General features: G+C 38.3%; 1 protein-coding gene and 1 pseudogene across 4 annotated transcripts in view; both read left to right on the forward strand.

Annotated features, from left to right (window-relative positions):
- Positions 1 to 16,666, forward strand: part of MACROD2 (MACRO domain containing 2) — a 2,143,045-nt gene that overhangs the window by 744,570 nt on the left and 1,381,809 nt on the right. The window lies entirely within an intron of this gene.
- The window catches only part of LOC112633142, a 47,560-nt pseudogene continuing 37,415 nt past the window's right edge, over positions 6,522 to 16,666 (forward strand).

A 16,666-nucleotide genomic window follows, 5' to 3' on the forward strand; every position in this document is an offset into this window, starting at 1 on the left:
CAGGTTGGAGTGCAATGGCACAATCTCAGCTCACTGCAACCTCCGTCTCCCAGGTTCAAGAGATTCTCCTGCCTCAGCCTCCCAAGTAGCTGGGACTACTGGTGCACGCTACCACACCTGGCTAATGTTTTGTATTTTTAGTAGAGACGGTGTTTTACCATGTTCACCAAGCTGATCTCGAACTCCTGACCTCAAGTGATCTGCCTGCCTCAGCCTCCCAAAGTTGCTGGGATTACAGGTGTGAGCCACTGCACCTGGCCTGAGACCCTGGCTTCTTTTAAAAAAGCAAAACAATACTTTAATGGTCTCTGAATTTCTTTTCTCTTATCTGAAAATGAGGAATTTTTGGTAGTATTTTCTTATGATTTCTTCCAGCATTAATCTACCCAAGTTAAGGCTAGAATAAGTTTCCTTTATGATACTAATACCTCTTCTCAGCATTGAACTAAATGATCCACAGTCCCAAATCTTCATCGTCCCCCAAACTGCTGCCCTGCTATCCCTGAATATAGTGTCCTTTCGTAATTCCAGGTAGTGGGCTGTAATGGGCCCTTGATTTATTGCATCCTTTTCCTACTGTGTAAAATAGCCCAGCTCGACTGCTTCTTGGGTGGGATAATTATGAAACTTGTGGCCCTCAGATTTCTCAATGGGGTCAGACTCCAGTTACCCACAGTGGTAACTGGCTTGATAACAGCATTATTTATTGTTTCTTTCCTACTCCTGTCTCACTTCTCTACTTCTGGCCATTGTATTCTGAGGTCACCTGAGATTCTTGTCTCAAGATCTTCTTTCTGGGGAAACTCAAACAAAGATATCCACCTATTCAAATCCTGCCTGTTTTCCTCCCTCTAGCTTGATTCTATAGCCTTCAAAGTTTCTTCCCGGCCTGTTCAAGCCTGTTTTCCTCTCTCTAGCTTGATTCCACAGCCTTCGAAGGTTCTTCCTGGCCTGTTCAAACACAAGCTCATGGAGCCGCACCAGACTCTCACCACATTTGTCATTGGAACCAAGTAATGCAAGGTTGCATATGATTATATGCATGTTCTTTTTTTAAATTTTATTTCTCACAGCCCTGGAAGCTGGGAAATGCAAAATCGAGGCCTGGCAGGGGCCAGCTTTTGAGACGGCCAGGTTTTAACTGTAACTTCACATGGAGGAAGGGGCAAGGAACCTCTCTTGTGTCTCTTTATTTTTTCAATACATTTAATAGTATATATATTTAGGGCATATAATATCATGTTACGAGACACATTCAGATAGTAAAATGATTACTATAATGAAGCAAATTAACAGATTCATCATCTCACAATTTCCCATTTTGTGTGTGTGTGACAAGAGCAATTATATCTACTTACATAGCAAAAAATCCCACGTGCCACACCACTTTATTAACTATCCTCCTCATATTGTACATTAGATCTCTAGGCTTGTTCATTCTACCTGTCTATTACTTTGTATCCTTTGATCTACACCGCTCCATCACTCCCACCTACATTCATGTTCTTACCTTTTATGTCCCTTCCCCTCCCAAGCATAATATAAACTGCCAAGAGCCAGGAACTCTTTTTTAAATTTTATTTTTATTAAAAAAATAATGCCCTCTATGCCTAGCATGGAACTAATGCAGAATGTACCCACATAGTGTATTGTCACTGAATGAATAATTTAGTCTTAGAAAGTCCATATCCCCAGGACTGATTTTGTGGATGCCAGCCATCTCTTCTCCTTGGATTTCTTTGCCTTTTAATTAACTTCCCATTAGACTTGTGGTTCTTAGTGACCTCCTGAGGGCCTGAAAATCAGAAGGTTACAGACTGGGCCATCTATTTTATGGGGGTAATCTAAAGACATACTCTCGTTCGTCACATTTTCAAAACTTTTGACTAAATTGGCAGAAATAATTGGGAATAAAAATGTGTTGGGAAGTAGAAGTTATGATTTCTTATTTTTATCTAACAAGGCCTTTAATTCTAAATTCATTCATAGCTTTGTTTTAAAATTATTGTCAATATTTTATGAAGTTAAAGACAAACTCAAACATTAATGATTCTAGATGTTTTGTTTCAAATATCTTTGCCACTATTTCCTCGTATGAGATGGAGTCTAGATTTTCTTTCCTTCTCTTCCTCTCTCTCTTCTTCTCTTGTACAGAATAAGCCTGATTTTTTAAAATTTTGTGATTTATTTTAATTCTCTTTTATTTTTATTGGTATTGCATATGCTTAAAAATTGGTAGAAGAGGCTGGGCGCAGTAGCACACGCCTGTAATCCCAGCACTTTGAGATGCCGAGGCGGGTGGATCACAAGGTCAAGAGATCGAGACCATCCTTGCCAACAGGGTGAAACCGCGTCTCTACTAAAAATACAAAAATTAGCTGGGTGTGGTGGCACACACCTGTAGTCCCAGCTACTGTGGAGGCTGAGGCAGGAGAATCGCCTGAACCCAGGAGGTGGAGGTTGCAGTGAGCAGAGATGGTGCCACTGCACTCCAGCCTGGCAACAGAGTGAGATTCTATCTCAAAAAAAAAAAAAAAAAAAAAAAAGGTAGAAGAATTCAAGTGAGTGAAACTGAGAGTTTACGGTTTTCTGCAGCAAATCAGTGAGTGTTTTCCCTGAACATGGATACTTTCGCTCTAGTCTTCACACTCTGTGAGATGAGGGCCAGCCCTTGTGGCCTCTGACTTCCAAGACTTCAGTAACTGAGGGTATTATTACATATTTTATGAGTTTAAAAATTGAGGAAACTTTTTTCCCCTCCAACAGTGAAACATTCTATTTATCATTTGTTGAACCTGTCTAGTGAGTACTGATTTTGTAAAATACTTCCCCAAAAGCTGATTTTCCAGATTCAGTTCTTTTCAAACTGCAAACAGCCTGGCTGGGCAGACAGGCCTCTCCTTTTGCTCCACTTTATTCTTCCTGAATTGACTTTATCACTGTCCCTCCAGCCATTTCCAGGGTTCATCACAGATTATCCCTGCTTGTTGGCAGAAAGCAAGCACCGCCGAGACTGAAGGGCACAATTGCCGAAAGGCTCTTCTTTCAGTTCAGCCCTCATTCTAATTTTAACTTATTTGGTGCTGCTGTGGAAAAGCTGTTTGTCTGAAATATGGTGAATAAATAAATAATATCCTACATATGGAGTCCATAAAATAGGATGCAGAAAGCTAGGAGCTCAAATTTAGATCCAAGGCACTAATTCTCCTTGCTTCCTTTTCCGCTTCCCTTCTCAGCCTCCCTTTTCTCCTTAAATGATCAGACTGAATGGTGTTGTCAGGGTTGAAAGAACAGGATCCCAGATTTTATAAAATTGTTTACTCGTCTCTGTTTGAAATGTGTAACTTTGCAGAACTGAGCCTAATTCTAATCATCTCCTAAAACGCTGGGATGATGGCCAGGTGGAATGGGCTTCCTGACCTTTTCTGTGTCGAGAGGCTTCATGGAGGAGCATTGAGGGCAGAAGACACAGAGCCAGCCTTCTGTGGAGGTGACCCATAGCAGCGGGATCCAGCAATGTGTGAAGTCATGCTGGTTTTACATATGAACCGATTTGAATAGAATCCTTTATTTTATTTTTTTACATAAATATTACATCTTAACATTTTCATAGAAGAGCCTCGGTTTTCTTTCCAAAGGTATAAAGGCAAGGTCTGTGTTTCCATAAGCAGGGAACATTTATCCTCTGTCCTGCCTCCCTCTAGAACAAAATCCATTGCTGTGTTAATTTCCAGTTTTGATTGTAGCTCTCGGTGTGAGACCTCCCAGTGCTCTAGACTGTGCTTCCTCTGTGAGGCTCACCCACCACAGACATAAAGATCGGGGTGAATTTCCCAGCTGCCTACATCTGGGAATCTCTCATTCAGACTCAGCAAGCTCATTTTTATTTTTGACCAGAACCTTATAAATAAATCACAAATATATAAATGTGATAGGGAAGGCGCCCATCACAACTGTTTGTTCAAACAAATCCTGGGCCCAAAGAAGTGAAAAATTAATTTGCCTGTCATTTTATTTTCGTAGTTCACACTGACAGCAAATACTTAATTATCCATTATTTTAAATTCCACATTAAAATAATACTCATAATGTTTGGATTAATAGAAAATGCTCATATTTATAATAGTTAGAGCTTTCCAGATACATAGAGGCAATATAGTCTAGTGCTTAGGAATTCCCTAGAGTTGGGAACCTTGGTTTAAACCTGGCCTTTACATCAAACAAGCTATGTGTGCTTAGGAAACTCTGAGCTCTTTGTTTCAGTTCTCTCATCTGTAAAAGAGACACAATAATAGTGACTAACTCATAGCATTGTTCTAAGAATAATATGAGATGACGTGCAACACACACAATACCTAAAATTTGGTAAGCACTATGAACATTAACTAGTAATAGCATTTCAGTCTCTTTTCTGTTCATTATGACATTTAATCTTCCTGATAATCTCTTATTATAATGTACACTGTGGTAGACTAACTTTGCTTTAAAGGGCCAGATAGTAAATATGTTCAGCTTTGCCAGCTGTACCGTTTCACTTATAAACACTCAACTCTGCCAGTATAGTTTAAAAGCAGCCAAAGGCAATATAAATGTAAGGATGTGTCTGTGTTCCAATAAAACTTTGTTTACAGAACTAGGTGTCAAGTGAGATTTGACCTGGGGACTGTAGTTTGCTGATTCCTGACAACTCTCTACTTGCTATTACAAATAAGAACATGGAAGCAGCTTGGTTAGGAGACTGACTGTGAGAACATTGCTACTTAGTGGTATACTTCAAAGTAATACCCATTTTTTAAAACTTATTTCAGGGCTTTTCTGCACAACTTTTGTTTGTTTGTTTGTTTGTTTGTTTGTTTTATTTTCAGACTGAGTCTAGCTCTGTCACCCAGGCTGGAGTGCAGTGGCGTGATCTCGGCTCACTGCAACCTCTGCCTCCCGAGTTCAAGCGATTCTCCTGCCTCAGCCTCCCAAGTAGCTGGGATTACAGATGCTTACCACCACGCCCAGCTAATTTTCTTGTATTTTTAGTAGAGATGGGGTTTCATTGTGTTGGCCAGGTTGGTCTCAAAGTAAGTTCTGACCTCGTGATCCGCCAGCCTTGGCCTCCCAAAGTGCTGGGATTACAGGCGTGAGCCACCACGCCCGGCCTGCACAACTGTTCTTGATGGCAATTTCTCATCTAGTGATCATCTGCAATGTCTGAGAAATAGACTTATGTACATCATTGGTTAGAGTGTGGGTTGATGTGAGCAGTCTTCTATGACTTTGTTTTACAGCCAAGAGTTCAGCTTTAAATACTGAGCAAACTTCCTGCCAGTGTGGATTTTGGTTAGAAAAAGAAATGGGCAAAAGTAGATGCCTGTGTCAATCCTGACTAAGGAGCAAATGTAGCACCTCAAAGCATTTCTTTATACTTATACATTTCTTTATGCATTTTATATAACACTAAAGATATATACATTTTTTTTCCATCAAAAATGTATTCCTGAGTTCTAAATCTTTAATTTGGGGGACATGGATCAAAATTTTGAAATTTTGGTTGTAAAAGAAACCTAGAAGGACACGAAGTCTGTGGCTTGAGCAAAATCTTTTACACATGCTTTTAGGATGCATACACATATACAAACACACACACTCACACGCTCACATAAGGTAAAGAGGGTGTTTGGGTGTATAAAAGCAAACAGTAGAGGCTGCCTCAAACCACTGTATCCAGTATATATCCCGATCCAACATATACGTATTTAGATTCAGATTTAATATGTCTGGCATCAATTTCTGAACCCATCACAAATTAGAAGCAATAAATACAAAAAAGGCATATTGCTCATAAAGCGTTACTGGCTGTAGCAAGAGATGACAGCTGACCTTTGGATACCAAACTAGCCATAAAACTGAAAAATCATACCATGATACCGTGTTGAATCACTTCTTAAGTAAAGGTTAACTTATATATATATTACATTCTGTTGTTTAAACAGAAACAAGTGTAGTATACTTTAGGATTAGGTCATTTTAAATTTATTCTGACAATTAGAAGTTTTGATTCTTCATTTATTAAACTGAGTTTTCTGGAAAATACACTCATCGAATATCCCTCTTTCTGAAGCTGAAGTTGGATAAATGTAGCAATTCCACATGATCATCAATGTATTACAGCCTAAAATTCATCTTTTAAATAATAACATTAATTTCATGTTTATAAACATATTTTCTAATTGATCAACTGTATTTATTTTTATTTATATGTTTCTTCATGCAAAATGGAAATAGCTCTTCTGTATTTATTTTTATTTATATGTTTCTCCATGCAAAATAGAAATAGCTCTTTACTCAGATGAGTGATACTGAATCTAATATAAAAGCAAATTGGTATAGAAGAAATCTAGGGATGGCAGCAGTCAGAAGATAATTCACAACTTGATGAGGTAAACTACCTCGAATACCCCTGAAAATGAGAAAGTAAGCATGGAGACCTGGAGTGGCCAAAGCAGAGATTTCAGTTGTATTTACTTGACAAAATGGACACCATAATCAACGGGGAAACACAGGATGTACTTTGGGTGAGTGGGAAAGTTATGCCCATAAGACGGCATACTCTCATTTATTTGCTCAGTCTTGGCCTGGTAACAGGCAACAAATATTGAATAAGACCCTTTAAATGAATTTTCAAAAAATTAAGTTTAGTGATTTAAGTAGCATTTAAAAAAAATCTAATTCATAGTAAGAGTGCAGTAAATATTTGGTTTACAGTTTCATCTTGTATAGTGTGGAAAAGCGATAAGCATGGAGCTCGTTATCACCATGTAGAATTCCTAAAATAATTGTCACTTCAGTAAATACTTACGGAAGAGTAGCTCAGGTTTCAGATTTTGACATGTTATTGACCGAGCCACCCTTTGAGGAAAATTTAAAAGTTAAAAGATCTTTTAAGATGATTCAGAAATGCAAGGTTTATTTAACATCTTCCTCATTGCCATATTGTGTTCTGTTGTTTTCCCCATATCATGTAACTTATTATCATTTTATATTACTTACTTTCATTTTTTACTTCCTTTACCCTCTCACTCATTAATTTTTACTGCCAGTATTTTAAAATCTTTCTGAAAACAAACAAACAAACAAACAAACAAACAAACAAAAAACACGTGCAACTGCACTGGGTCAATGTTTCTCCTGATTGGTAATCCACTTTCCACCTCCACATCTAAGTATACAGTCATTGATAAAAATGGTGCCCCCATGGGCTCTTCTCCTGAGAGATCTCATTCTTCCTGCTAATCAGCTTCTGCCCTTTGTCTGAGGGATTCCATACTGGCATCTCCCAAATGGAGATATTTTCCTATTCGGTGTATTGGAGTTAAAATTGAGAGAGAACATGCAATTATTTTAACTTTTCCTGAATTATATGCAAGTTTAGCACCAGGTCGAAAATTCAAGCTTGGACTTGTTTGTGCTCTAAAGATTGAGAAAGTTGCTCAGATTGCTCTGGAGTGGGTCATGAGTTTTCTTCCTGGATTTTTGTTTAAAATAGATAGCCATTCTTGATTTATTGGGCTCTCTTGCTAGAGCATAGTTATAACTCCCAGAGAATCCTTTAGAAGTCAATTTCAGCTTTTTCATATCGAAGGAAAAGAGGAATAAATCATTTATCCATTTTTGATCTGTAGTTTTTCTGGAATCATTTTCATTGTTGTTGAAGAAGTTAGAAAATCCCAAGTTAGTCACTGTATCATATAGGTTTTCCAAAGGCAAGGTGTAGAAATTATCAGTGTTGTTTAAGAAACCCATTTATCTTGAAGCATTGAAATGTTATTAATCCTAAAGACCAGGTGATAGTTTATATATTGTTGAAGCCTTTAAAAATATAATTAGCCTCTCTGTTACAAATTGAGTCCACATTCATCATGAGGTTTATTTGTTTCCTTTACAAAACTCACTTGGTGTTTGTCTACAGGATCAGTGAACTAAATCTAAATGGGAGCCAAACCTTCAACTTCACCCTCTGGCAACTCTTTTTCCCATTTTCATAGCGCTTCCAAATCCCCCGCCCCAGCCCTAGTATTTCCAATTGACTTACAGAAACAGTTGCCTTGTTCTTTCGCCCAAATCCCAAGCATTCCCCAGAGAGCTGTTTTCACTTTCTTTAGAGCACTTACAGTTTATCTTTGTAAGAGAATCGTTTTGAGTTTGGCACTTAGTCTATTTATTTTTCATTCTAATAGGAATGGTTTTAGAGCTAGCTAAGTCTGTGTTAGTCAGCTTCTTAAGTGCTGACCAGGCTTCTTCCATCTGTATAGAACACTCACTTTTTTACGTCAGAGGTTTAATGAGACTAGAAAAGAGAACTCTTTAAAATAACAATAATAATGAAAGACTCTAATAGATTCAGGCAACTTTACATACATCTTTTCAAGGTTGGGTCAATTTTGCAAAAATTTTGAGGGTTTCATTTTTTAATATGACCTCAAGTTAGAGTCACACAAATCAATAAAAAATATTTATTTCTTTTAGTTGGAAATACACACTTATTTCATCCCTGTACTTCTATATAGGGGAGTTATTTTTAATGAGAAAAATTTATAGCTGACTGCCAATGATACATAAAAATTAGTATGCATTATTAAAAATAAATTAAGGCAGAAAAGCAGCCAAAGTGGACTTTGTTCTAGAGTCTTGGTAAACAGCCAACAGCAGTGCTCACTTGTCTTCATGTGACATAAAATAGTGCCAGTCTAAAAAGTGATTAATAGATACTGAGGGTTGGAACAGGCTGGCATTCGTCTGTTTCTTACAGCTCCTGATACATGTTGAATGCCCTGCATACCTACAGTTCTTAAGGGAATAGTCATTGTTGAGACATTTAGAGAAGCTGGTATCAGATGAGGGCAATCTTGTTTTGGCTATTTTACCACATCTCAAGTATACAAACATATAAACATTACATAATGCCTTCAGACATTGCACTGATTCAAATAGATTTTAATGAGAAAGGCCAACTTTTCCTGTTTCTTGGGCATTCAGAGACTTTTAGTGAGCTTGAATTGTCAGTATCTCCTAATCTCTCAACTATTTTTTTTTTCTTGATTTTTAATCTCCCTCAGTTAGACTGTTGGGAAGAGAATACAATAGGGGGATTAATGGCTCAGGACAGAAATGTTTGCTTGTTGGACAATAGGAAGGGAATTTGGTAGAAGTTCTTACCTTCCTGTTTACATTCAGTAACGTCACTGGTATATTGAAAAGATTGTCAATAGTGGGTATATATTTTTTTCAACAGTGATTTCCAACATCTTATTGTTAGGTGTTCATCAAAATAAGAAAGAGGGAGAAAGAAGAAAAGAGAGACAAAAAGAAAAAAGATAATGGATTTGAGAAGTCAAGTCAATTCAGTCACAATGTGGGACTAAAGGACAGATTAAAAGAAGTTCTGTGTGTGTGTGTGTGTACAAGTATGAAAATGTGTGCATGGGTGCATATGCCTTAGAGCAGAGGTAATGGGAAGACTTGAGGAGAGAGTACTCACTTTATTTTTATGCCAATGACCAGATAGCTTGCCAGGTGCTCACTCAGATTTGTATCATATCTTTACATACTGTCTTCTGGATAGGTACAACTATCCCCATTTCTCAGATGAGGACACAGAATCTTAGAAAAATGAAGAACAAGATCAAGATCTGTTTGAACATAACTGGTTGAGTCAGTATTTGAATCCAGGCTTTTTGTTTTTGTCACTCCGAAATCTCTTTTTTCCTCCTTGGTGAATCCAGACTTATCACTGGAGATTCTGGTTCAAAATTACTCTGGCAGTTTTACCACCTAATATATGTTACTCCAAGAATTGTCCAAGTCTGATTAAATAGATTAGGTGGAGTCCTCCGAAAACCCTTTCCTGATGACCTGGGCAAGGTGAAGCATATCTCAGAGCAAATTTTAAGCAATACTTTGTCATTGAAGACCTAACTGTGTATGAAACATTGTGTAGATGCTGAGAAAGGCACAGAAAAATATACAATAGGACACTTGCCACCAGTGCCTTATGAATTAAAGAGATAAAAACATACATCTGTGAAAAGCTAAAAAAAATTACTATTTTCAGTTAACAATTTGGTATAGTGAAACAAGTCATGATTAATTGCCAGGTAACACAAAATGCATGTGGTAGAATTTGAGAGATCTGTGTTGAACTGCAGTGGCCTGATAATTCTTAATGGAAGTGGTTTAAGCTGGAGGGAAAAGATGGGCAGGATTTAGACAGGGAGGACAGAGGTGGGAGATGAATTCAGGTCTTAACAAAAGTGTACAGAAGAGCAGGACAGCAGGAGACTGGGTTGAAGGACATAAACAACAGGAAGGTAAGTAAACCACGTTGGACAGAGTGGGGCTCTGCATAGATAGGAAGTGGAAAAGCAATCTCAAAAATAGGTTGGGCTTAGGTTTTCAATCCTGAGTGCCAGCATAGACTGAGCCTGTTCCTGTGGGGACATGGCAAAGGGACGTAAACAGGAAAATGACAGAGTCAGAATTGCACTTTGTGAAGATTATTCAGGAGACAGGGTGCAGGATAGAGGAAGAGTGTCCACAAATAAAGAGTGAGGCAACACATATGTCTATCCTGCATTGGGCCACACCGAGAACCCACCATGTGTACCTCTCACCACCCACTGCCGCTCAGGCTGCTGCACACAGTAGCCCCCTAACTTATCTATCCAGATCAACTTTTGCCCCCATCCACTCTGTTCTTCATAGTTTCAGCCAGAGTGATTTTTACAAAACATAAATTATTGTCACCTCCTGCAAAAGATTTCAACATGACCCAGAAATATATTCTTATTTTTTCTCTATGTCCTACCCATTAACATGACCTACAAGACCTGCCCTCTGCCTTCTCTTCAGTCTTATCCTTCAACCTGCTCACTCTTGTTTTCTAGGCATGATGGTCTTTTTAAAAATTGTGTCCCATTCTTTGTGCTCAACATGCTCCCTCTCATGATAGGGACTCTGCTGTTTCCTCTTCCTGGCATGTTCTTCTTTCCCCTTGTTGTCTTGTCAACTCCTACTTATCCTTCAAATCAATACACTGTAATTTCAAGACCTCCTTGACTAGGTCAAATCCCCTTATAGAAGGGTCTCACAGCTCCAAGTAACTGTCTCTCCTTTGCAGCTTTTATTACATTTGCAGTTTCACCACTTATCTAATAGTTAATTCATGTTTCTTTCCCGCAGTGTCCACAGTGTTTTTGTTCTTTATTTAATCCAAGAATCTAGCTCTTAGTGGACTCCCAATAAATATACTATAGTGGAAACAAAATAATATGTGGTTAAAATGTAAGGTGTTGTATTAGTCCGTTCTCATGCTGCTAATAAAGACATACCTGAGACTAGGTAATTTATAAAGGAAAGAGGTTTAATTTTCTCACAGTTCAGCATGGCGGGGGAGACCTCAGGAAATGTACAATCATAGCAAAAGGGAAAGCAAACACATTATTCTTCTCATGGTGGCGGCAAGAAGAATGAGAGTTGAGCGAAGGAGGAAGCCCCTTATAAAACCATCAGATCACATGAGGACTTACTATCACAATAATAGCATGGAGAAAACTGTCCCCATGATTCAATTACCTCCCACTGGGTCCCTCTCACCACAGGTGGGGATTATGGGAACTACAATTCAAGATGAGATTTGGGTGGGTACATAGCCAAATCATATCAGATGTTATGAAAATTTCTATATTTGAAGGCTTCAGCTATTGGCAACATTACTTAATTTTAAATACATTTGGCACTGATTTTAAAAAAGTGTTACATAGTACTGGAATTATTTTCAGAGGGCTGAAGAATCCTTCATACCTTGGAGAGTGAGTGAGCACTCTTTAGTAGGCCTCATGTGCTTCCAACCTAAATGCAGGCAGATGTCCTGTTGGTATGTAAAGCTGCCACCCAAATGCAGAGAACCTCTAGAGATGCATGCTGTTCTCATTCAAACTGTCCCGTCTGTTCAGACATGGTCAAGCTCTCTGAGCCCTGGGAGAACTAAAACAGGCCAAGATTACCACCAGTTTTTACAGATTTTAATGTAAGGCTTAGGGTCTGTGAGCTAAAAGATCGGGTTGTAGTTTTTAAGTGAAACATAAACAGGGGCTGAGAAGACCCAAAAATTATACTTGGGAGTCATATAAAGACAATTCAGCTGCAGCTGCATTACTTGGGACCTTTTTGCTGCTGAAACAGAAAACATGGTAATTAACCGATTAGGATGAAATGTCAATTTGAGAGGAAGGTAATGTGAAATTTTCCTAAATCATCTAAACACCAAGAAATCTGTTACATCTGATTTCCAACCTGTTCTGTTGCTATGAAAACTTACTCTCCACTCAGCTCTCTGAACGCTACATATTCATGCAATTATTATTCTTTCTGAAAGATGTAGTCTGTAATGATACGAAGGAGTTTTCCTTCAGTCTGCCTAGAGTTTTTCCAGAGCCAGTTAGTAAGAGCCATGCTCTTTTGGAATTATTATGCTTTATCCACATTTCTCTTCATGATCCAAATCGAAGACAGTTTTTTAAATGTGAGGTGGCAGTTGTCTTGGGATGTATCTCTTTGGCATTTGCTAAATTAAAGCTCTTCTTTTCAAGCCCAGTCTTTATTTTGTTTTTCTATAGTGTGCTGGCAAAATCAAAGCCCTCGCTTCCTTACTCTTGCACTGTGGAGCAGACTGGTAGGATGATCACAGGGGAGTGAGCAGGCTTCAGTGGTTCTTAAAAAGACAATTTCCATTTCCTTGGCAGAGGGACCCCATACTGTGCTCCAGCCAATTCTTAATTCTTTTTGCCATTGGTTCTGAGGGGCAGGCTTTTGTGGGGAGGGATTATTTGTTTCTTTAAAATCCACCATGGTTCTTTTCCCTCCCACCTTTTCCCCTTTCTTTTGTGGCCTGGAACAATACAATGTTAGTGATTCGGTTTCTGACTTGCAGAGAATCCATCTGTTTGGAAAAATGCAGTTCAATTTTATACTGCAGCTTGAGGTGAGATAGAAGTGAAGATGGCTTAACACGTGAAGTGGGTAAAAAAAAATGTGTAATTGAAACAGTATGATGTTGATGAGGCAGTGTGTGAGGCTGTCAGGAGGCATTATAAAAAGCTGATGAACGAGAATAGCTTCCTAGTTCTGCTGTATGCAAATGTTCCATTATTTTTGGTGGAGGAAAGGAACCTGGCATATTAATTGGCTTTGTTTTTAGAGATACAGGTGAAGCCTTTTCATTTTGCTTTCTGAAAAGAAACTTGCAGTATGTCCTTAAATTATGTTTAATTTTGAGTGTCAACTTACAAAGAAATAAAAACTCTTCATTAAAAAAAAAATTAAAACCAAAAAAAATTTGGGGGTATTGAACCTTAGAACCAATGACTAAAAATTCTGATTTTGTGTCAACTAAAGTGCATATGAGATCTTCGAGTTCTTAACACTGAAACATAATAGTTAATTTTTTAAAGTACTGTAAAACTTAGAATATAGAAAATAAATTATACTGTATTATATTTTCTATATTTGGAAATTTACAGTTGTTTGCATAATTGATAAGTTTGTTTCCTGGTACAGTCAGCAGGTTATACAGGATGTATCTATCTGTCTCTTTCTTCAGAGGACACTGTGTGCGTGTGTGTGTGTGTGTGTGTGTGTGTGTTGAGAGTGAAACTGAGTGTGGGAGGAAGGAGGAAATATTAATGAACTTTTAAATGTCTCTTTCCTTTAAAAGACTGAAATATGAGTTCTTAAAGTAAAATAAATCATTTAAAGTATAAAATGCTTAAAGATGCTTACTTTTTATCACCAAGTTATTAGCAGACTGTCATACTGAATACCTTTTATGTAGTTTTTTTTTTTTGGGGGGGGGGCTAACATTTCTAAACAACTTTAAAATATAGTTATTCATTAACCAACTTGTGACTAACCTTTTACAGAGAGAGAGGATTAACTTTATTCCTCTCCAGTTTTAACATGACTAATAAGGTGATGTGCAAGTGAGGATTTGGGAAGGTAGGGAAGGATTGGAGAGAGGTAGTAGAACTGACCCTTGAGTCACTGGGATGTCGGAAGTGATTTTCCATTACTTTCCTTGGTTCTCAGAAAACCAGGGAGAGAGGGAGGATGTTATCAGGTCCTTTAACCTTCTGGAAGTGACTGTGGACTTAGTAGAAGCTAGTTGGAGCTAGGGGAGGAAGGAGACAGATAGTAAAGTAGGAAGAAATAATTGTTCTCCCTAAGCATGCAGTCTAAGGTGGTGCCATTAAAACAAACAAAAACAAACCCCCCTCCACACACACACAGGTACATCTGTGAATGTATACAGAGATGGCGCAGTGGCTCATGCTTGTAATCCCAGCGCTTTGGGAGGCCAAGGTGGGCGGATCACGAGGTCAGGAGCTCGAGACCAGCCTGACCAACATGGTGAAACCCCGTCTCTACTAAAAATACAAAAATTTGCCAGGTGTGGTGGCATGCGCCTGTAATCCCAGCTACTCAGGAGGCTGAGGCAGGAGAATCGCTTGAATCCAAGAGGCGGAGGAGGTTGCAGTTAGCCAAGATCGCGCCACTGCACTCCAGCCTGGGCGACAGAGAGAGACTCTGTCTAAAAAAAATAAAAAAAATTTTAAAAAGAGATATATATGTGTATATATATTAATATGTTGACACCACAGAATACAGTATTAGAGGAAACAGTGTGGGTACATGTGATTCAAACACCATTTTGAGGCAGAGAGGGAAGCTAGTCAACAGGTGGGGGTCTTTTAGCCCCTTCTGTCTCTCCACTGGTACAGAACCCCCAACACTCACATACAATGTGTTTCCGGAAATCCAACCTGGCTATCCCTTTGAGGCTGATAGAGGCGCCAAGTATCCAACCTGAGATCCTGTGATTCATGGAGTCTGAGTTCCTGCTGAACACACATCATGGCTGCCTGGATGGGAAACCTGTTTTAAACATTTAAACGATCAGAATCAGAGCAGCCTGAAATAGTCATCCTTGATACTCAAGTTCCTGAGAAATAATTATTAGAAACAAAATTTCATTGTTTGGAAACTTTTCCAGAAAATGATAAAATAATACTGGTGAGAACATAGATCACAGAAAAAGAAAAGTTCAGTTCTAATGTAGTATGTTTCTTTTATCTGGATTTATTCATTCTCCTTGTGTTTATTTTCTTTAACAAATGTAAACAAAGAAGAAAAGCCAGCCTCTTGTATAGAATGCTTACATATTTTATAATTTAAAAATACATATAGTCGACCGAGTGTGGTGGCTCATGTCTGTAATCCTAACTCTTTGGGAGGCCGAGGCGGGCAGATCATGAGGTCAAGAAATCAAGACCATCCTGGCCAACATGGTGAAACCCCCTGTCTCTACTAAAAATACAAAGATTAGATGGGCATGGTGGTGGGTGCCTGTAGTCCCAGCTACTTGGGAGTCTGAGGCAGGAGAACCACTTGAACTCGGGAGGCAGTGGTTGCAGTGAGCGAGATTGTGCCACTGCACTCCAGCCTGGCAACAGAGTGAGACTCCATCTCAAAAATAAAAACAAAAACAAAAACAAATAGTCATTTTATAGTTTAAGCATTTATTACACATTTCAAAAGACAAACTTTCTCCTACTTTTGTCCGCCTGTAAGACTCATTTCAGGACCTATTTTATTGTCTCCTAGTTTTTCCCATGATCTTAGTTTAAGAATTCCCAAATCTCACTTACTGAATTCACTCACAGAATTCTACTTCCCACTACAGTTCTATCAGGAATAGGCAAGATAGAAAAAAGAAAATAAAGAAAGAAAAAGGGATGGGAATTTTGCAAACGTGGAGGGCCTGATTGCTAAAAGCCTTATGAGATGCTCATACTCATTCTTTAAAGAATATTGGAAATAAATCAGCGATGCATTTGATTAAACTGTCCTAAAATGTGCCCCTCTTAAAAAAAAAAAAAAAGAAGAGTGCCATAATACTTCCCCAATTCCTGGAAATGTTGTATGTCTAAGAAAGCAAGGTCTGAACTGTAGGTGTATTTCAGTTGGAAATTGTAGTTTACATTACTTCTAATTTGAGGCCTGTGTTTGGTGATTAAAAGTTCCTAGCTAAAGACAGTGACTCTGCTCTCCATGTGTGCGCCATCTTCAGCCAAGTCCCACTACAGCACTGGCCCTTCAGTGGAGGGAGAAAGGACGACAGAAAAAGAAATTCTGTGGATGTGAGAGGTTAGGGATAGAAGGGTATTTGGGCAGCTCTGGCTATCTCATATCTGGAATTTCACGTTTTATCTTCCTGGAGGATGACTCCTTACATGGTCTGCTTTGTAGACCACTTTCTTGGAAAGTAATTGTGTATAATATAAAACAGAGGAGGTTGTGCTAAAAAGAAAAACAACCTTCCTTTCGTTGATACTTTTTTCTCAAATGTAGTGATCATTATATGATAGTAATAATTGTTTGCTATGTGTAAATCTTGGTTCTTAGTAAAACCAACATATGGTCTGTTTACCTAAACGATCTTTATAATAAATTACAGCGTTGTAATCAATTCAATTCATATTTCACGTGTAGTTATTCTTTGAGTAAATAAGTACTTTTTGTTAAAGGGAGCAGGTAAACTAAAATATATGTATTTCCTCTTCTG

This window comes from Theropithecus gelada, chromosome 10 (assembly GCF_003255815.1).
Source record: "Theropithecus gelada isolate Dixy chromosome 10, Tgel_1.0, whole genome shotgun sequence".
Taxonomy (NCBI): Eukaryota; Metazoa; Chordata; class Mammalia; order Primates; family Cercopithecidae; genus Theropithecus; species Theropithecus gelada.